The sequence below is a fragment of the Symphalangus syndactylus genome, chromosome 4 (genome assembly GCF_028878055.3).
Source record: "Symphalangus syndactylus isolate Jambi chromosome 4, NHGRI_mSymSyn1-v2.1_pri, whole genome shotgun sequence".
Taxonomy (NCBI): domain Eukaryota; kingdom Metazoa; phylum Chordata; class Mammalia; order Primates; family Hylobatidae; genus Symphalangus; species Symphalangus syndactylus.
The window spans coordinates 137,400,451-137,423,272 of NC_072426.2; the positions used below are offsets into that span (position 1 = coordinate 137,400,451).

The 22,822-nt window shown below is 33.7% G+C and overlaps 1 protein-coding gene across 2 annotated transcripts in view; it reads right to left on the reverse strand.

Moving 5' to 3' along the window:
• The window catches only part of MARCHF1 (membrane associated ring-CH-type finger 1), an 864,354-nt gene that overhangs the window by 572,117 nt on the left and 269,415 nt on the right, over positions 1–22,822 (reverse strand). The gene's annotated exons all lie outside the window — the stretch shown is intronic.

Sequence of the window (22,822 nt, forward strand, 5' to 3'; positions counted from 1 at the left end):
AAATTTGCAGACTTCCAAAATTTAAGTAAGAAATACTGCAAAGTAAGCAATGTTTTTTCAGTGTTCTAGTTGGGAGACGTATGTTTCTATTTAATGGCTCTTTATTGTAAGATTCAACTTGTTTAGCTATATTGCTTGAACCACTATTAATGTCAAAGGAATAAACCACATTGATGACTATCACAATATATAAAACAAAACAGTGTTGTGTAAGTGGAAAAGCTGATGATTTCTTTTAAAAGTAATGACATAAAATAAAACAACAGTCATCTATTTATACTTTATTAAATAAATTTACTTTTTAATCCCACAAAGCCCAGAAAAGATATTTATTATATAACTTTCTATGTTCTATAGCTTGATTTCATAATCTCAACCAGTCCATTTAATAAGTTTTCTCTCCACTTCCTCTTTTAGTATATTTCTTTCATTTACATAATCTAAGTTGACATATATCCCAAAGTACAGGATTGGTTTTCAAGCAATTGAAAGGCTTTCTGTGTAATGGATCTATTATTTGAATTACAGCAAAATTCATATTTAACAATTCTATTTATAAATCTTCATCTCAATCTCACATATACTTTAATTTATAATTTATTTAAAATCCCTAGATAAACCAAAAATATTAGTTTTATGAGGCTTTTCAAGCAAAATGAATTGCAAAGATTTAGCCCAAGTTAAATTTGCTTTTACCTAAAATGAGATTTTCAGCACTTTAAAAAACATGCCCTTAAGGGAAATGTCTTATTTTCCTCACTATATAAAGTACCATAATGAAACTAAAGATAAAAATTAAGGTTTTGAATACTCAGATAGAATAAAATTATTTTCTCCAACACAATAACACAAAATAGTAATAATACCAAGTCATATTATGTTTTCAGCAATAGCACATTCCCTTATTGGCATTTCATTTGCCAAATATCCACTGACATTAAGGCACAGACTGAAGAAATAATATGTAATTTAAGAGTTTTTGTGCATTATAAATAATGCATGGTTATCACAAATAAAACCCTTAAGTACTTAAAGAGAAGTCTCAAGGGCAAATATCAATAATCATTGTAACGGTTTTTCACAATATGTCTGCAACAATTGTGTAGCGGAATTCTAAGTACTATCTTGGTGCATAAAAATAATTTATATCATGATTATGTATTCTGTACTACTTTTCTGAATAGGCGTGAGATAAGAGAGAATACAAATTGGAGAAAGTACAATTTGAATTATGAAAAAATAAATCTTGGCAAACTTCTGGTTTTTTCAGGTATAGAAATTTTTGTACAGAAATGGGGGGGTTACAAGAATTTATTACTTTGGTTAATAAAATAACTATAAAAAAAGAAAAGGCTATTAAAAACAAATGGTATACATTCTAGAAATCAAATCTTCCCAAATAATGTTTTGCTGGCTGATTTTAAATCTTGGAATAATAATATTATTGAGAGATAAACATCATTAGCTCTGAGGAAAAACAAATGACTTTTTCCCTCTAAGTAGGCTTTCGTTTTTCAAGTGTTGGTTCAGTTCAATACATCAGAATACATTTTAATTTCCTATATCAAAGACCACTACACAAACTTTATGAATACTGGCTAAAAACATACATTGCCATGGAGATGTATCATGAATCTTTCCAAATGATTATCGTTAGAAAAAAACTGTGTCTTATAATTTGAGGAAAACTTTTGTTTCAAAAATATAAAACCATTTATTTAATGATATATAAATTGCTAACAGCATCTAAGATCCTTTATTAATATAATAAATTTCATGTTTCATCATGAAAAGTTCAATATGCTTCACTAGTGTACATGCCAGTTATTATGAGTGATATTTATTGAACATTATTAATTGTGTATTATCTCACTGAACTCTTTGTTCTACCCATCTTCCATATTAAGGACTCAAATGTTCAGATTAGTAGGACCACATATCCAAAATTGGTAGAGTTAATATTTAGGCCTAGAAAAATTCATACTCTGTGTTTTTAATCAATAAACCACACTCTACTTCATTTTAAGAAATTCATGGACATTAAGTGAAAATGGTACTTAGGGGTATCAGTTATTCCCAAGAACTCACACATAATCTCTGTAAACGATTTTTCATTATGAATGTGGACAGAATTAATTTTATATAATTTTGAGAAGATAGATGGTTTCTTGAGAGGAAGAAAACACCTGTCAAGTGAATGACAGGAAATATTATAACAATAATTTCAAAATGAAAGATAATAAAATTAAATAAAAACTAACCTTAAAAACATCTTTAGTAAGTGTCATTTTAATGAGGCACCTAGTACAATGCCTGGAGCACAGTATGTGTTTAATAAGTATGTATTCAATGCATGCAGGAGTAAATGAATATGTTTTAGTAATCCTAGGGTAACAGACCAGTGCCTTGGGGGAGTTGCCACATGACTTTGCCTCAGAGATGAAGCACAGTCAATTCAACCAACTGAATTTTGATGTTTTGGTCAATGTACTGAAAATTTTCTTTTATGTTTCTAAAGACTTAAGGATGCTGAAAAGGAGACAGTAACTATTCAAGCAACACATTTTATGACTGCAGGAATCATTTCTTCAAGAGGGATGAAGAAATGATTCCTTTAATCATACAAATGTATTCTCTAGAACTATCCCTTATAGTGTGTACAATATTCTTCATAAATATTTCGATATGATATTGAATAAATCAATGTCCATAGTGAAATTGTTAATTGGAAAATTTTTTAGTCTTTTCAACAAGCAGTTATAATTGTTATGAGCAAAAACATGAAGACATAGAAACACAGAGAGACAAAGTACAATATATAAAACAGAAAATAGATAGTCAGGTAAACAGATTAGAGTAGACTCTCAGAGTACCCATCAGTTAGGTTTTATCCAAGGATTAAAGTCAAATAAACACATGGAATCAATTAAAATTATATAAGATGAATGTACTCTGTTCACAAACAAATTAATCCTTTGCCAATTCCATCTTCATCCCAGGTTCCCAGCTAAATACACACTAGCCTAGACTAATTTGTCTATACTACAAATCAAAGAGATATTAGACTAAACAGTCCTCTTGTTCTCATCAAGGAACTCAGCAAATCCTCATTGTATTCCCTAATTGATAGCATTTTTCTGTGTTTTTTTTTCTGTGCCTCATAGCATTTTTCTGTGCATTTCCAAGCTAAAATACATAAAACCCAGCTAGGATCTGTCATGCTTTGTCCGCATCACTTCAATAATTCCAGAGTTGCTGCTACACTTGAAGGAAAGGATGACTGACATTGAAATAGAGCAGAAATTTAAGTAGAGACGTTAAATTGAGATATGACCTAAAAATAGTCTTCAAACATATGAATGAGTATTAGACAGATGAAAAGTATTTTCCTCCCTGAGAACCATAAATCAGGAATAAGAAGTAGAGTTAATTTAGACATTTGAAAATGACAATATAGTGAAATAACGTTAAAAATGTGTTTGTGTGTTTCCCCTCATGGATTTACTCTCTAAGATAGATACTGGAGGTTTTTCAGAATTCATTATTTACACACTTATCACAAACATAGACGTATTACTCTAATTTGAGATAAATTGGCATTCAAAGGTTCCCATGAGAAGCAAAGTTTGATAATTCTACAGTTAGGTTGAGAAGCTTACATAAAATTTATTTTATAATTTGATGTTTCCCTTAGTCAAGAGTATTCTATAAGTGTTTAACATAAGATATTATTCATAATCTTGGGTGAAGGCTCAGAAAGCATCTGTTTAAAGTCTATAAATCCAATGGCCAGGTGTGGCAGCTCATGCCTGTAGTCCTAGTGCTTTGGGAGGCCAAGATGGGCAGATTGCTTGAGCCAAGGAGTCTGAGACCAGCCTGGGCAACATGGCAAAACTCTGTCTCTACAAAAAATACAAACTTTGGGCTGGCATGGTGGTGTGTGCTTGTAGTCCCAGCTACTAGGGAGACTGAGGTGAGACAATCACCTGAGCCCCAGGAGGCTGAAGCTGCAGTGAGCCCAGATCACACCACTGCACTCTGGCCTGGGAGACAGAGTGAGTCTCTATCTCAGAAAAATTAAAATAAAATAAAACAAAATAAGTAACCAAATAAGTGAATAAATCCAAAAGACAACTTAATAAGATAATTGTAAAACCAGAACAATAGTGTTTTAGGACAAAGCAGCGTATTTTATACAATAGGGATTATTTTCTTTAAATTATATGTAAGAAGAGGTACATGCTGAAATTGAAACCAGTTTGACTTACAAACATACGGATAATTCTTTTTTTAGAGTGAATGTCAAAGAAAAAGTTTTAAGCTTCATGAAAACATGTATCTAACCTAGAATGATCCTTCACATGCTCCTAAGATTTAGCTGAGAGCTTTATATTTCTTATAGTCACTTAAATTGTACTTAACTATAAAATGTATTATCTAAGGCAATATTATCCTTTACTTGTAAAAGGCAAATAGCATTCATTAAAAAGTATTTTTCTCTTGAGAAAGAATAAACTAAATAACAAAATATGACATTGAATATTGTCATGAAAATAAATGTTTTTAATATTTTTGGTATACATCTCTAACGGTATGAAAGAGTTTTAGAAATAAAATATAAATTGGATTTGTCTTCATATCTGTACTCATGGAAGATGAACACATACCAATTAGATATAATTTCTACTAAAAATTGTGCACTTCAAAATTTGTTGAGGTTATTAGATCTCACATTCAGTGTTCTTCCCTCAAAACAGAAACAAAAACAAAGGAACACAAGAAAATTTTTGAAAGTGTTGTACATGTCTATTACCTTGACTGAGGTGATGGTATTTAAAATGGCTGCATATGTCCAACTCATTAAATTATACGCACTAAATATGTGCAGTTCTTTGTTTAAAATAAACAATATTCTAGAGTTGATGCTATAGAAACTTAAAGGAACTTAAATCTACTAATATTTCACTTACAAATATGGTTACAGTGAATGAGATCCTCAAGATTCTTGGATCCTCAAGATCCAAGAAAAGCTATTTTGATTCAGGAACCATAACAATTGTGAAAGGGTTCATCCTCAGAGTTATCTAGAAAGATAAGTAAGTAGTTATGACTCTTTAAAGGTTTGAAGGAATTCACCTGTGAAACCATCTCAGCAAGCTTGCTGTATTTTGAAGGATGTCTCTTTCTCAAGCTTTTTTATTTCTTCTATGTAAATCTGTTTAGATTCTTTCTGCCTCCTTGAGTAAATTTTAGTAAATTATATTTTCTTAGAAAATTTTAAAATATATATATTTATAGAATTCATATTGAACTGGAATATTTATTGATAAGACATATTCTAAAAAGGCAACAGATAAATAGGCAAAGCATATACACACAATTCACCAAGTAGAAACACAATAAACTAAGAAAATGTAAAGAAAGCACAAAAATCACTAACCAATTAAATACAAGTAAATTAATGAAGTATCACTTTTGCCTTGCAATTGGGAAAATATAATTTAAACAAAAATTTCAATACAGCTGAGACTTTTTGAAACAAGGACTCTCAAGTGATACTGATATAAGCATAAAGTGATCCAAACTATTTGGAAAGAAAGTATATTAAAGGCTCAGAAATGTTCTTACCCAATTACTCAGTCATTCTACTTCTGTGAATTATTATAAAATAATTTAAAATAGAGATTTCTAAAAATGTTTTTATTTTATTTATGATGATTAAATTTTGAAACAACACTATTCAAACAATAAGTAAAAGGTATATCTATAAGACATTATAGTATACATCCCTAGAATTGTTGTTTGTAGATTTCTGGTTGGAAATATCACCTGTTATCTTCTGAATCTCTTTTTATAGCTTCACAATAAAATATTATAAAAATATTAAAAATGCAAAAATTCATAACAGAAAAAATACATTATAACAAACAAAGTAGTCAAAATCTGAGTAAAATTTAACTAACCTCAAGATTAACAGGATAGGATTAAGAGATCTTATTGAGATAAGAATCTTATCATCAGTGGCCCACACATTAATAGGCACTCAAGCAGCAAGACAGACACCAAGGTGGCAAAACTAAGAGAAAAACTAATCAGAAAGTTTGCAAGGCTTAAGAAAAGCTGGTGGAGGAGGAGATGACTGCACTTGAACACCAGGAATAAAACACCAGAACTAAGGGCAGAGAGAGATCCTGAAGAAAAGGTGAAGGCTATCGTCTCCAGGGAATGCATTTGATTGAAGTGAGTCAAAGAAATCACCCCATTTCAAACAACAGAGCAACCTTGAGAATGACTGTTGAACGAGAAGCTAGGAGAATCTCTGCCCTCAATCTGTACTTGTTCTCAAATTTTAGAAGGTAATGTAACTGGTACCCAAATGGACTGTGAAAGAAATAAGGTCACACCAAATATCAATCTGGTGGCAAATAACAGCTCTTAATAGAATGGGAAATTTTAACACATCTCTCTCTCTGTCATTGACGGATCCTGTGGATTAAAAATTAAAAAATAAAATACAGAAAATGTTGAATGATATCTTCTTGATTTAATAATTATGCATCGGATTATGTATTCCATAACACATGCACATCATTTTTAATATTGTTAAATATTTGAAACATAGTTAAGGTCATTTAAAAACCTTTTTATAGTGAAAAATTACAAACATACGTAAAAATAGGGACAACGGGATAATTGTCACCGTTTTATATATATATATATATTATAATGAATTGCACACAGTTAGTGTACAATGTGCACACCCAGAAAAGCAAATCACTTGAAAATTAAGAATACATAGTTTCCTAACAAGTGAGTTAAAGAAAAATTCAAATATGAAGTAAGAACTACTTGCAATCATTGTCAGCAAATATTGGCTTGAAATACTATATCTCAAATACAGGCTACAAACTGGAGATTCAAAAATAAATAAAAGATCACCCATCTACAAGTAGTTTATAGTCAAATTGGAAATTATGCTCAAAAGGCAATTGTAATACTGTGTTAGAAATGTTGTAGTGTGACTAAATACTGGATATGTGACAAAAAACAGCATTTAATTTGTGAAATTTCAGAGAAATTTGACTAAAGGAAATATCTAAGCAGAGTAATGATGTGCTAGTGAAGTGGGAAGTATGTGTATACTTGTGTGTGTGTGTGTGTGTGTGTGTGTGTGTGTGTGTTTATATGGAGGATCCCAATAATTAGGTTTAAAAAAAGATGACTCAAAATGTGCATGTCTGGCACCTTTTTTCCACACTTACTCCAAGGTACAATGTGTACAAAGTCATCATGTTGGTCAGGGATATATGCAAACAATGAACAACAAGGTCTCTTCTCACTGAGGCTTACTTGGCTACTGCTGTTGCTGGATGTCTAACCTGCCTACAACAAGGACAAGTAATGAGGCCTCAATGATTGTACCAGTAGTCAGCTGGCGGAACCAGGCAGCCACTGGGCACCAGGCTGTTTACCTTAAGTCCCTTCCATCATGATGTGAACAGAGAGTTGTACTCACCGGAATAGACACTTATTCTGGATATGCATCTGTCTTCCCTGACAAAAATGTTTCTGCAAGCCTTAACATCTGCGGACTCCGGTAAGGCCATATTCACTATCATGTATCCCACACAACACTGGTTTCAACCAAAGAACAACATGTACTCCATCATTCAGTGGCAGCTAACCTGACAGAAGGTGGGGGAGCTGACTGAGGGCTCAGTTAAGGCATTCTGTGAAGTTGGAGTGCAGTTCAACGGGATGTGATATATACAGATTAAACAGGTTTATAATGCTGTCTCTTCTATATCCAGAATACTTGGGGCAAGAATACAAGGGTGTACTGGAAGTTGTTCCTCTCTCTATTAGGACCAATAACCAACTTACAGAATTTTACTTACATTTACCAAAACTCTTGTCTGCAGTGCTTCAGAATTCTTCATTTCCAAGGGTAGAATGTTTTCTCCAAGAGATAAAAATACTGTTTTAATTTAATTGGATATTGAAACTGCCATCAGTCCACTATTGAGTTCTCATCTTATTGAACCCATTGATAAAGAAGAAAGTTACTTTACTGGTTATGTTGATTGAGCTCAATTATCAGAAGGAAATTGGTTTCTTGATCTACACTGGAGCAGAAAAGATAATGTCTAGAACACACGGGATTTTCTAAAGCTTCTCTTATTATTCCACATCCAATGGTAAAAGTTAAGGAAAACTTAGATCAATCCTATGAATAGAATACCACATAATATAAAACCCTCTGTAAATGGGTTTTACACTCCACAAGTAAAGAACCTCGGTAATTTGAAGGTCTGGTTAATAACTGGGTAAGACGGAATGCATGCTAGAACAATGAAGTTATGTTCAAACAGAGGTGAGGCCATTAGCAGTAGATTTATACAATTTCTTCCTTATTTATCTGCTTATATTAACTTACTTTTTACTCTTTCTTTCTCCTATTGTTTTACAGTAGAAGTACTGGAGAGATAGTATACCTTATAATGTGGTTTTTAAATTACAGTAGGCCCAATTGGACTATAACTAAAACACAGGAGGAATTACCATCCCCAGAAATTAATCTGGGGACTGATGCAACATTTTTCTTCCTTTTGGAGAAGAGAGTAAGATACTCTTCATTTTTATAAAAATGGATTTTATCATACTAAGTAGAAATGTCAAACGCAACTAATACTATTGTTGTGTAGAATTTACACATGGACAGGAGGTTGCAAATAGACACTGAGAAATGAAAAGTAATAACTAGATCAATCTCTTGTCCCTTTGCTCTCAGCCTCCATCCTCACTCTTCTGTGCTCTGTTACAAAGAGTCTATGACACCACAAACTATATTTCCCAGATTCTCTTGGTTAAGTTTTCAATTAGAGTTGAATATTAGAACCCAGGAGAAATGGAATAGTGTCTCCCTACATTTCAAGTTTCTGGCAGCGTGTCTCACAGGACAATTCAGCAGAAGTTTTAGCACTGAAAGGGAGGGCAGTGGTGGTGAGGATCGTGGTGGTCCCTTCAGGCTAGAAATAAACTCCTGGGCATTTGTATTCCAGCAACAGAAGCCTTCTCAGCCCAGAAGCCTTCTCAGCACAGCACCCTTAGTGTATGGGGAAAATTTCTGCATCTCCAGCCCAGAAGAGAAAAACCAGTAATTAACTCTTGAGTTGCTTTATCTTTTCTTCTCTTTTGCCCCTTATATTTCTCTTTTGTTCCTCCAGCTCTTCTGACACTGTTATAATCAATATAATATTAATATCATATGTTTTGTGTTTGAAATAACTAGTGTTATTTCTGTTATCTGTTTAGCACATGTCCAAATTTCACCTCTCTAGGTTTCAGTACAAACAAGAGTGCCCCTAATACTTAAGAGAAATATGTAAAATAGAGAGCTTCATTTCAGATCAGCATTTATTTGGGTCTGTCTTCTGTCTGCTGTGCAGGACATTCCTGTAAGAAGTGGACGGACATGCCAGCAAAATAAAAAGGGCTGAACTGTATGGTCAGAAAAAGAAGAAGAAATAATTTAAACTCTAATCCTCTCTCAGTTACTAAAGGTATGCATACTGATTTTGAAGCCAGCAGCCTGCCATGAGCCCAGGTTAGTGAAGGGAGGATAATGTTGTAGTGCAATACAGGTACAGGTCAACTAAACTAAGACTGAAGTGACAGGGACAACAGGGAATTACATTATGCCCTCCAGTTCAAGGTGCAGCCAAGTTGGCCCAAAAAGAGACGCTAGTCTCCAGCAAAGTCCGGAGAGAACAGAATAAGATTTGAGCAGCGGATGTCAGTGGCCATGGACCTGCCTCCATTGCCATAAGGTTATATAAGCCCTGCTTTCGTATCACTCTTACCTAAGAGAGCAAGGGAATAGGAATGAAAGTGCATTTACAAGTATCCCCAAAGAGTGAGAGATATCTAATATGATTGTGATATAAAAACCTGACAAATACTACACAAATATAAAGATAGTTTAAGAATATGAAACCAAATATTCAAAGCAAACTTCAGGAAAACTGAATTCAGAAACATGACTAGGTGTTGTTTGCCACTGGATTGTAAATTTTTTTTTTTTGAGATGGAGTCTCGCTCTGTCGCCTAGGCTGGAGTGCAGTGGCGCGATCTCGGCTCACTGCAAGCTCCTTCTTCCAGGTTCACACCATTCTCCTGCCTCAGCCTCCTGAGTAGCTGGGACTACAGGCGCCCGCCACCGTGCCCGGCTGATTTTTTGTATTTTTAGTAGAGACAGGGTTTCACCGTGTTAGCCAGGATGGTCTCGATCTCCTGACCTCATGATCTGCCCACCTCAGCCTCCCAAAGTGCTGGGATTACAGGCGTGAGCCACCGCACCCTGCCTGGATTGCAAATTTAAAAAACACAATGATTAATCTATTGGATGCTTATCAAAAAATATACCCTCAATTCAAAGAAAAGAACTGTGATCATCTGACTGCTAAAAGTAATTTAATAATATTTAAATATTTCTGAGAAACACTCTAAGTTAAATAGAAATATAAGAACACATCCTGACACTATGAAAGATAGCTGTATCATAACAATAAAAATACCATCCAAAAACCCATTAACAGTAAATAAACCAAAAGCAATCCCATTAAAGTCTGAAGTTGCCCATTATCATCACTAATAGTTAACAATGCTTAACAATGGCCTAAACATTTTAGTCGATACAACAAAATGCTAACCACAAATAATACCTATAGTTGTTAGAAGGGAGAAAACAGAATTATGAGAGGTTTCCTTGAATATAAGTTGAGAGCTCAGACTTCAAGCCCAGAACAGCCTGGATTATACTCCAGGGTCTATTCCTCACTAGCCACCACTCAATACCATCAGGAATTTCAGATAGTTACTTAACTTTAGTACCTCAGTTTACTCATTTGTAAAATAAGCATAGTAATAGCATATATGACTAGTGTGATTGTGAGGATAAATGAGGTAATATAGGTGAAAAAAAACAAATGCCTGAGAAGTGGTAAATGTGTTTGCTATATTACACACACACAAACACACACACACACACACAACAACCTTAGTCAAGTCATTTTCACTCATTTCTATTGATGATTTTTGTCCATAAAATGAAAATAAAAATTGCCTTCTCAGCATTTATGGTGCCAAGAGTATGAAATAAAATGATGTATATTTAAGTGATTTTTGATACTATCACATAATACAATTATAATAAACTATAATCACTAATTATAGTTTCATTATGAACTGTATCTGTTACTGTAAAAAAGTAACCAAACTTTCATTCCTATCTCTGAAATTATTCTAAAAGTAAAAAGAAAAACCAAAACTCAACTAAAAAATTTCAACTTTTTAAATTTAAAATTTGTGCCTCAAGGACATGAACAGACACTTCTCAAAAGAAGACATACAAGCAGCCAACAAACATAAAAATAATCAGTATCACTAATCGTCAGAGAAATGCAAATCAAACCACAATGACATACCATCTCACACAGTCAGAATAGCTATGATTAAGGAGTCAAAAAATAACAGATACTGACGAGACTGAGGAGAAAGGGGAATGCTCATACAGTGCTGCTGGGAAAGTGGCTTTGTTAAGCCACTGTGGAAAGCAGTATGACGATTTCTTAAAGAACTAAAAATAGAACTACCATTTGACCCAGCAATCCCATTACTGGTTATATACCCAAAGGGAAATAAATCATTCTACCTAAAAGACACATGCACTCATATGTTCACTTCAGCCCTATTCACAATAGCAAAGACATGGAATCATCAATTGCTGTCCATCGATGGTGGACTGTCTAAAGAAAATGTGGTACCTGTATATTATGGAATACTATGCAGCCATAAAAAGAACAAAATCATATCCTTTGCAGCAATATGGATGCAGCCGGAGGTCATTATCCTAAGCAAACTGACACAGAAACAGAAAACCAAATATTGCACGTTCCCACTTATAAATGGAAGCTTAATCTTGGGTTCCTGTGGACATAAAATTGGGAACAATAGACACTGGAGTCTTCAAAAGGAAGAAGAGAGGAAGGAGGGAAAGGGCTGAAAAACTTCCTATTTGGTACTATGTTCATTATCTGGATGATGGAATAACTATAGGCCCAAACCTCAGCACTGTGAAATACACCCTTGTAACAGACCTGCACATGTATTTTGTGTATCTAAAATTAAAAAAAAAAATTTAAAAAATGTGCCTCCAGAGTCCTTCTCTTTGTAAGGAATATGTACGAGCAAATAAGGTGAACACAAAGTAAAAAGAATCAAAGTTAGAGAAAACACAAAGACAGAATGTAAAAGAAATTTGTTATTCTATACTAACATTTAAGATTAATTCACTTTGTACCCATATGACGATATCCATTTAATAAACTGTGCATTATTCTGAATCTCACTGCATGCTAAAAAGGTCATTTTTTAGCCATAAGTACCATATAAATTGAATGAAATTTATTTGAAAACATTTAGTGACTGATGCTCAGAAGAGTAAATGGTGCTATTTTACTATGCCTAAACTATGAAGAAATCACTGAAGCCTTTACAGCAAGAAGGAAAACCCCGGGGAGTCTACTAACAATTTAGCACTGCCAATTCTTTTGGTAATGTTCATTTTACTTTTCATAGAGAAGTACAGAAAAGCTGTTCACTATAATTAAGACTGTAGACATGTAAAAAAAATAATGTAAGGCTTGTTATACTACAGACATCATTTAGTATGTAATGCAAGTCTCACAACACAGTGTCTAGGCCTCATATTGTTTTAACTTACTGCCTAAAATAAGTATATTTTAAAGATCTTGGTAAATATATTTCGCCAAGAAAGATTGTGACACCAAGGGAGAGCTTCTATCCTAGGATTTACAGATCCTATCTATGGGTTCCGTGAATAGACTTCAGATGACGTCACTAATCTCTAACTGAAACTGATCATCTCTTGAATCCTTAAATTATGATTAGTCAGCAAACCACAATAGCATTAGCAATATCTTAGAAATTTTCATTTTAGAAATTATTTCATATCATATTTTGGTTATTATAGATATCATAAACTATGATTTATACTCATTAGAGTTTCAAAATTACTATTATTATTAAACATACGCCTAGATCTTATTATCTATTACTATGGCACAAATTTGATTTCTCATGTTTTTGATCACTGTTTCAATATAATTATCTATTGTGTAATCCTCTGTATTTAAGTATATGTAGTAAAAATATTAACAAACATTCGTAGAGGGAACGCATAAACTTCACCAGACTTCCAAATGGATTTATGGCACTGTGGTGACTCTGTAATGGGTCAATTGGGTTAGGATCAACTACATTTTCCAGAATCTCCATCCCTGTATGATTTAGGTAGGTTGGGCCACACACATTCTTGTGAGATTTGAGGGAACAAGTGAAACAACATCCATATTCTCTTTTATTTGGAAGGCTGGGCAGGGTCAACCAGTGCCTTTGTAGGTCATACTCATCACAGTTTATCTTCTGGCTGGCTTCATGGTGGAACACAGAAGCTGGACCTGCTACTATTCCACCATTTCCTGTGACCCCTTCAGCTTCTCCTGGCTAGACAAGTGTTTAGATCTGTGATTATGGGCACTAGCTTCTACCGTGGGATATCTCTATCATCAAGATAGAAAGCAGTGATAAGTGAGAGCTGACATGAGTTACAACCCATTTTGGTTCATTTCAGCTCATGCTTTCAGCTTACCACTTGCTCTTTCCCACTTCACACCCATCTAAAACAAAATTTCAGATTATCATAAGATAATACTAATCATAAGGCCATGACATTAGCTAATGTTTATTCTAGGTTTATTCTAATTTTTAAAGTAATTCTTGGCTGGTATTTTCTGGTTATGAAAATATATGTAGGTTAACTTCACTATATTTGTTTAGCTTCTTCTAAATGTAGTGGTTACGGGACAGGTATGTTAGGAACATGACCCTGAAATAGAGAACAAAAAACTCAAGATCACCAGGAAGTGCTTGTTTCGAAGGACAAGAAGAATTATTGAAGAGTAGCCCTAAAATGTCATGATTCAATTCAAGGAGATAGTTTAATTCTACTCTAGTTGAGTTCATGGTGTACTTCAGTCTTATGTCATGCTGTGACATTCAGTCTTACACTTCAGTCTTATTCCAGGATTGGTATTTTAAAAACTCTATGTGATTTGTGTGTCACAACGTAAGTGATAGAGCAGCATCATCAATAAGTTGGTGTGTATTCCCAACCATTTTAAGAAAGAATGAAGATCTTTTCATGATCTATTCAGTCACAGAAGACAGATGTGCTCAGCTCAAGGAGCCCTGAATGTGATGCGAAAATTATTTTGGCTGTCTTTATGCAATGGTTAGGGCCAACCATCTATATTCGTAACTCTTGTCTGACCAACAACACGACCGGTAATGCATTTAGACACATGACTGTCTTGCCTTTAGATTAAAAACACGGAGGAACTGCTCATGCTAATTTAGAAAAGGGCCATGTAAATGGTCCAATTTTTCCCCATTGGCTCTAAAGAACATATAATTTTTGTTACCATTGCAAAGCAGAAAAGATTACCTTTTGCAGATTATTTCAAATATGGTTAATGTTGAATTTGTGTGGAAAATCATTGAACCTCAGTCAAATACATGTATGTGTTATCATCAAAATGTTTTGATTCACAATCTCTGCAAAATTTAACAGGATGATTGAAATCAGTTTTCTCAGCTGCATAAACAAACAGTCTGACTTGTACGGGGTGCTTAATCCACAGGAGACCCAGAGAATGTAAAAAATGGGATAATCAGGAAAAGTCAGAATATTTCAGCAGATTGATATTTATGTACGATCGTGCTACCATGTAAAGTTGTGAGAGCTCTTTTCATTTATTTAACAAGAGCAGGTTAGAATGTTAGCACTTTCAATGTTAAAGAGATTTAAGGCTACGTGGAAAAATACTATGTCTGTCTATCTATCTATATACTTTTTCGTTTTCTATAATTGTACAAATTTCTTTGTCAAAACATCTTCCATTATATTGATAAAGACCACATTGAAATAAAAATCAGTTTGAGATAAACTCTATTTCCTAGAAAAGTCTTCCTTATTGTCTCAGATAAGTATTATATAAGCTACTGTAACAGGACTGATTACCTAAGGCATATTAGAAAGCAATGAAGCATAAAACTTCTTTTCAATATCAAATTCAAAGCAGGACAAAAGGTGAATTCATTAATGCGAATGTTAAAACAAATGAAATGGAAAGTCACCGTTGTTAATTATGCTGGAAAAACAAATGAGAGTTCATCACGCTTAAAAACTCCTTTTAAAATATATTATTCAAAAGAAAATTTTGGTAATATTGTTCTCTGAGGTCATAATATCAAAAACATATGCATAAATGCCTTTAAAAGCCGTGAAAAATGCGAACCTAATACTTTTTAATTTTGTTATATTTTCTATTACGGATGTGAAAAGTTGCAAGTGATAATAATCATGAAGAAGGAAGAAGAAATAAGTGTATCTCTTCTAATCAGCAAAGAAAACCACCACAGTTCATGAGAAGGAACACATAAATAAAATTCTGTCATGTTGGTAACTGATAGTGTCTGTATTGATCTGTATTCCGTACATGAATCTCTCTAACTGAAAAGAAACTGAATTTTCCTTTTAAAGACTTCTAATTTTTACACTTATTCATTCAAACTCATGTTATATAGCAAGCATCTCCTCTTTAGAGGTGTTAAGAGCTTTATTCCAAATAACGAAACTTTCATAACTACCTAGTATAGAACATAGGTTAAAACAATAGCAAGAGAAATGTGCACATTTTGCATAAATCTATTTAGAAATCACATTCACCTGGCAGATTAATTACAATAGAGTATCAATCTAATTAAACTCATTAAAAGAGTCAACTCAAGGTTTTACTTTTGACAGTATGTGGTATATCTCCAAGACCTGTCCAAATCTTCTCACAGACATATCCAACTTTTAGATAGCCTTTTAGCATTCATTTAAACATTTAGAGTTCCTTTCTGACAAAAACAAATTTAATCCTGCACACAGGTACTTCAACTTCTGGTGATAAGTAGAATTGCCAGCAATATAGGCTAAATAAGAATATGTGTTGACTAAATCAATAAAGTCATAGCCTTCAACTTCCACAATGAAATGTCTTTGTTTTCAACATGGTTGATATCTACAGCATAGAGGTGCTTTTTCAGTCATGAATGAAAAATGCCTGCCTTTCACATTCTCATTAAAACCTCATTTATGAGTTGTCTGCCCTAAAACTCCTATTTTAAGCCTGCTGGAGATAGTTGATAGTCAAGATAATTGTCTAAGGAATAAGCTGCCAACCATTTACTCCTTAAGACTCCTCAGACTTTTTCTCTGTGTTTCCAGATAATCAGAATGCTGTCATAATCACTTTGGTTCCTGGAGTAATTGCATTTAAATTTTGTCCAAGGTGTCTATCAAAGGCTGATACAAGAAACAACCATATGCAGAAGATCTTTGCTATAGTTAACAAAGTTGTATTGAGGATACAGGCTATTATGTTGTTTAAATGCATCAGCATCTTCATAAAACCTAAGGGAGAAAAATATTTCTCTTGATGAACTGCTATCCTTTCTTTTAGACAAGAAGAGTATAACAAATACAAAGCTACGTGCTGAAATGCTATAACTCTCTCCAACACGTTTGTTTTATTTTGATAAAACAATTATCTGTCTAATTTTGTACTTCCCTAGTTAGTGCCATTTGTCATATATCAGTGGTTTTTGACTCACAGTATACATTTTTCTTATGAATCACAATTTTTAAATTGGATAATATTTAACAACATTAAACACATAATGATATATTGAAAAGACATAATGGTAAAATAGATCTAAAATAGATTAGGGGATATTAATTTCTTTTCTTATTAACTTTTAAGACAGAATCTCACTCTGTTGTTCAGATTAGAGTGCAGTGGTGTAATCTTGTCTCACAGTAAACTCTGCCTCTTGGGCTCAAGCAGTCCTCCCCACTCAGCATCCCAAGCAGCTGAAACTACAGGCAAGTACCACCACGCTCTGCTAATTTCTGTATTTTTAGTAGAAACAGGGTTTCACCATGTTGCCCAGTCTGGTATGGAACTCCTGGGCTCAAGTAATCCACCCGCTTCTGCCCCACAAAGTGCTGGGATTATAGGCATGAGCCACCATGCCTGGCCTGAGATATTAATTTCTATTTCTCTCAACATTCCAAGACTCCTGTTTATTCACTTAAAAAATCACTTTCAGATAATCTAGAAGTGCAGTAACAGTATAAAATGAAAAAGAATACAAACGACTATTTATTTTATTATCAAAATGTCAATAATACAAAAAAAGAGAATAGGTTTCAGATTAAAATTGGAAAAAGGGAAGCCTTGGAAAATAAGTTCAGGATATTTCAAAAACTGGAAAATCTCACTCCATGAATCATTCACACAAACTACCCCCTCCACCTCCTCCATCCTCTTTCTTAATTTTTTATATTTCCATTCATCAGTTCACTACATATCTTTCCAGTTATTCAGAGTCTGAAATTTGACATAATCTTTGATTTCTCTTACCTTTTTTTTCTCATATCATTTTCTCAGAAAGTGATAGAATAGCATTTCATTGAACTGTCTCTTGTGACTATCCCTACCACTGAACAAAGTATAGGCTGCCTAACATGGAATTCAGACTTTTCGTGGCTTAAAGCAACCTTATCTCCTTAGCGTTGCTCCCCATTATTAATAAAATTCTCTCTGATGAGGATTTCAATACCTTTAAAGCAGATATGTAACATTATATACTAAGTAAATTCCTAAGTCAAGCCTGTTTTTATTTTATTCTATCTGTAATAACGATTTTTTACTAAGTTTTACCTGTATTTTATGTTCAAAATTTAATTACATTATTCTCTGAATGACTGCAGCACTTCATTCATTCACTCATTGTTTTTTTCTACATCCCTTTGAATATACACATGACATGCAAAGGATCAGTTTAAGGTGTTGTGAAAGAGCAAAAACTTATAACATAGTCTGCACTTATAACTAACTGGAATCCCACATTTAATTTTTATATAAATGAATTTTCTCCACAATGAGATGATAGCAATTTAGAAGCACTGGTCATATTTTGCACTTCTATTCCTCACAGTTTTTGGCAGAAATATTCATTCGATTGAATTTCTTAAATTAAAAAACCTGGAAAAATAGATTGTTAATTTTATCTCTACAAAGTTTCTGGAAAAAGAAGTCTATAAAATAACTAGCATTATAACCAGAAAGTAGAGTTATTTCTAAGCTAAAATTGCTTATTTAAAATACAAGAAAAATAGTCTCTTTTTATAGGTATTACCTTATGAAGCATAATCCTCTCAAGAGAATAGCAATAATGGGCAGCATAAGATAGCTGTGATTTTTAAAACGTGCTTATTAAAACATTTGTTTAAATCTATTCTAGCCAGAAGAAATTAGTTCAGCTCCCAGGGCAATTCCCATTCCAAAAGCAGGGGGTCTATTTTAATCATCTCTTAAACCTTTAGAGAGAACTGTACTAATTCTCCATTGAAAACTGGACAATTATTCGACTGGGACCATTGTTGAGCGTGAGACGCTTTGTTAAACCAGTTACTCTCTCCTCTGTATGGTTCCAGAAAAGCAAAGCCACTGCTGATTGAAATGATAAAGCTAATGACCTATTTACAGAATGTAAAACAGTAACTAACTTATGATCATATAACCCTAGGTTTAAAAGATTTCATGTTGGATTAATGAGCACTTTCGTCCCCCAGACAGTCCAAGATAAGATCTGTTTTACTTTAAAGGTCTCGCAAAAGAAGGGATTTTCAAAGTGCTATCTTCAGTTACTCCTGTGCTTAAAAACTCTCACAGCTTGAAAATCTACACTAATAACAGTCCAGGTTTATTATACTTTTTAAAAAATCATTACAAAATAAAGAATTGGCCACCTTTTCTGTAAGATCTCTTCATATACAGTACATGAAGAATAATAATATATGTCTTCTTTTTCAAATGCAAGTATTCTATTTCCTTAATTTTGTATCAGAGACATGATTACTGAGAATTCTTCATCATAATTTTTATTTCTCTTTCCGCCTTTCCCACATATTCCAGATTCTTCATTAGCTGACTCAACCACAAGCCTTCAGAGTAATCAAGAAGCACGTGATCGAACCAAGATAACATTTCTTCTTGACTTTTAAAAATTGTTCCTGGATTTTACTAATCTAAGCTCTAATAACACCTGCATGATACCCAACTTGCGTTTCTCAGACCTGTAGAGAGTGAATGTATTAAAGAGGAAACAGACTTGTGAAATCCTAATGATTTGTACAACAAACCCCCGGGACAAGAGTTTACCTATGTAACAGACCTTCACACGTACCCCTGAACCTAAAATAAAAGTAAAAAAAAAAAAAAAAAAGAAAACGTAAATTCACCACTGATAGAACTGCACAGGTCATATGCAACACCAAATCTCTTTGCCATTGTTCACACTTAGGAGCTGATATATGGAAACATTCAACAGAAGCTTCCTACTAATGTAAAATTTTTAAGTTTTTTTTTTTTTTGCACATGGTACTAGTATTTATTTATTGTTTATTACTGCCAGCAAGGCAGAGCAACACCATAGATCCAGGGTGATATGGTTTGGCTGTGCCCCTACCCAAATGTCATCTTGAACTGTAGCTCCCATAATCCCCGCATGTTGTGGAAGGGACCTTCTGGGACCTCATCATGCTGTTCTCACAATAGTGAGTGAGTTCTCATGAGATCTGATGGTCTTATAAGGGGCTTTTCCCCCTTTGCTCAACAATTATAATACAATAAAATAAAATCAGCATTAAGACAACTCATTTGTGACAATATGTCTGGGCTCATCAAAAGCACATTTGACATAAAATTCTGAGACCTATTATTTACATTTCATTCTGATGCCTATTAGATTCTGGAATTCCACTAACTATAGAGACTTTCTCTGAGTGTTGTTTCTCCAAATAGCAAAAAGTATTTTCTACCCTAATTCAGCTTCCCCTGGGAGAAATATTTGCCAAAGCGAACAATGATCAATGAAACAATCAATTTATTGTTAATTTATGTATTGTTCTGTGGATAAAGTGAAGATATAAAAATATTTTCTGTCACCTTGTGAAGAAGGACACTTTGGCTTCCTCTTCCACCACAATTCTAAGTTTCCTGAGGCCTCCCCAGCCATGTAGAACTGTGTGTCAATTAAACCTCTTTATAAATTACTTAGTCTCAGGTATTTCTTCATAGCAGCATGAGAATAAATTAATACATAGGGTTTAACCCAAGGTGCTTAATAAATATTGACAACTGAACCTATATATATATATATATTCTGTTGGAGAGAAATAAAATCAGGTATCTTTTCAATACATTGTGGAAAACATTCCATAGCCAAACATGATTTTTCACTGTTTAGTACTCTGTTTTAGCATAGGCATTTATGAGATCAATTGTCCTTTAATTCATTCACAACTTTATATTAGCATATAATCTGCAACATTTATATTAAATAGGAATTTTACTATCAAGAAACATCTGTATTTTTTTATTATTATTATACATTAAGTTTTAGGGTACATGTGCACAATGTGCAGGTTTGTTACATATGTATCCATGTGCCATGTTGGTGTGCTGCACCCATTAACTCGTCATTTAGCATTAGGTGTATCTCCTAATACCATCCCTCTCCCCTCCCGCCACCCCACAACAGTCCCTGGAGTGTGATGTTCCCCTTCCTGTGTCCGTGTGTTCTCATTGTTAATTCCCACCTATGAGTGAGAACATGCGGCATTTGGTTTTTTGTCCTTGTGATAGTTTACTGAGAATGATGATTTCCAGTTTCATCCATGTCCGAGCCCGCATCACCAAGTCAATCCTAAGCCAAAAGAACAAAGCTGGAGGCATCATGCTACCTGACTTCAAACTATACTATAAGGCTACAGTAACCAAAACAACATGGTACTGGTACCAAAACAGAGATACAGATCAATGGAACAGAACAGAGCTCTCAGAAATAATGCCGCATATCTACAACTATCTCATCTTTGACAAACCTGACAAAAACAAGAAATGGGGGCTGGCAAAACTGGCTAGCCATATGTAGAAAGCTGAAACTGGATCCCTTCCTTACACCTTATACAAAAATTAATTCAAGATGGATTACAGACTTACATGTTAGACCTAAAGCCATAAAAATTCTAGAAGAAAACCTAGGCAATACCATTCAAGACATAGGCATGGGAAAGGACTTCATCTCTAAAACACCAAAAACAATGGCAACGAAAGCCAAAATTGACAAATGGGATCTAATTAAACTAAAGAGCTTCTGCACAGCAAAAGAAACTACCATCGGAGTGAACAGGCAACCTACAGAATGGGAGAAAATTTTCACAACCTACTCATCTGACAAAGGGCTAATATCCAGAATCTACAATGAACTCAAACAAATTTACAAGAAAAAAACAAACCCCATCAAAAAGTGGACGAAGGACATCAACAGACACTTCTCAAAAGAAGACAGTTATGCAGCCAAAAAACACATGAAAAAATGCTCATCATCACTGGCCATCAGAGAAATGCAAATTAAAACCACAAAGAGATACCATCTCACACCAGTTAGAATTGCCATCATTAAAAAGTCAGGAAACAACAGGTGCTGGAGAGGATGTGGAGAAATAGGAACACCTTTACACTGTTGGTGGGACTGTAAACTAGTTCAACCATTGTGGAAGTCAGTGTGGCGATTCCTCAGGGATCTAGAACCAGAAATACCATTTGACCCATCCATCCCATTACTGGGTATATACCCAAAGGACTATAAATCATGCTGCTGTAAAGACACATGCACACGTACGTTTACTGCGGCACTATTCACAATAGCAAAGACTTGGAACCAACCCAAATGTACAACAACGATAGACTGGATTAAGAAAATGTGGCACATATACACCATGCAATACTATGCAGCTATAAAAAAAATTTAAGTTTTAATGTTGTTGTTATTTGAAAATTTTAAAAAACCTATTGGAATTGAAGATATATATATATATATATATATATATACACACACACACACACACACAGGTAGCTAAACAATTACTTATTTAAAAAATTGAGAATTGATTATTTTTATTAAATGAGGTTTTCTTTAGGGGAAACACTCAATTATTTCCTTGGGGAAAAATAATAATGTAAATGGATAGAATTTGAAACAGAATGAAACCACTGGGGCACCATTTAAGTTTAAGATAATTATTTTTTGTAAATCTTCTATATAATCTTTATTTTTGCTTCACAATATATGTTAAAATTTGTCTTTCCAAAGTTTCCACTTTTTATGTGATTCTTCGCCAATTTCAATATCTTTTTGAACTCATTTATGCCCTTAGAATTACTGGAAAAGTTTCTAAAATCTATTCTAACTCTTAAGTGTGTTCTTTATGTTACCATACTCAGCACTTAAGTTGTTCAAAATACTGGAGTAATAAAAATACCCTGATGAAGGGCACTTGTGATGACTATTATGCCACAGAATTCAGAAATTTAGATCCTTTTTTTCATCTAGTCGATTCCTCCATTCATTTACTATGAGGCAACACAATCACATTTTTTTCTCTTGTGAAAAAAAGTCTGCTTGAATGAAAAGCCAAAAAAAAAAAAAGAAAAAAGAAAAAAGCTGCAAGTGTCAAAATAAATGACTTGTATTATATTCTCTTAACCTACTGTGTCTGTCA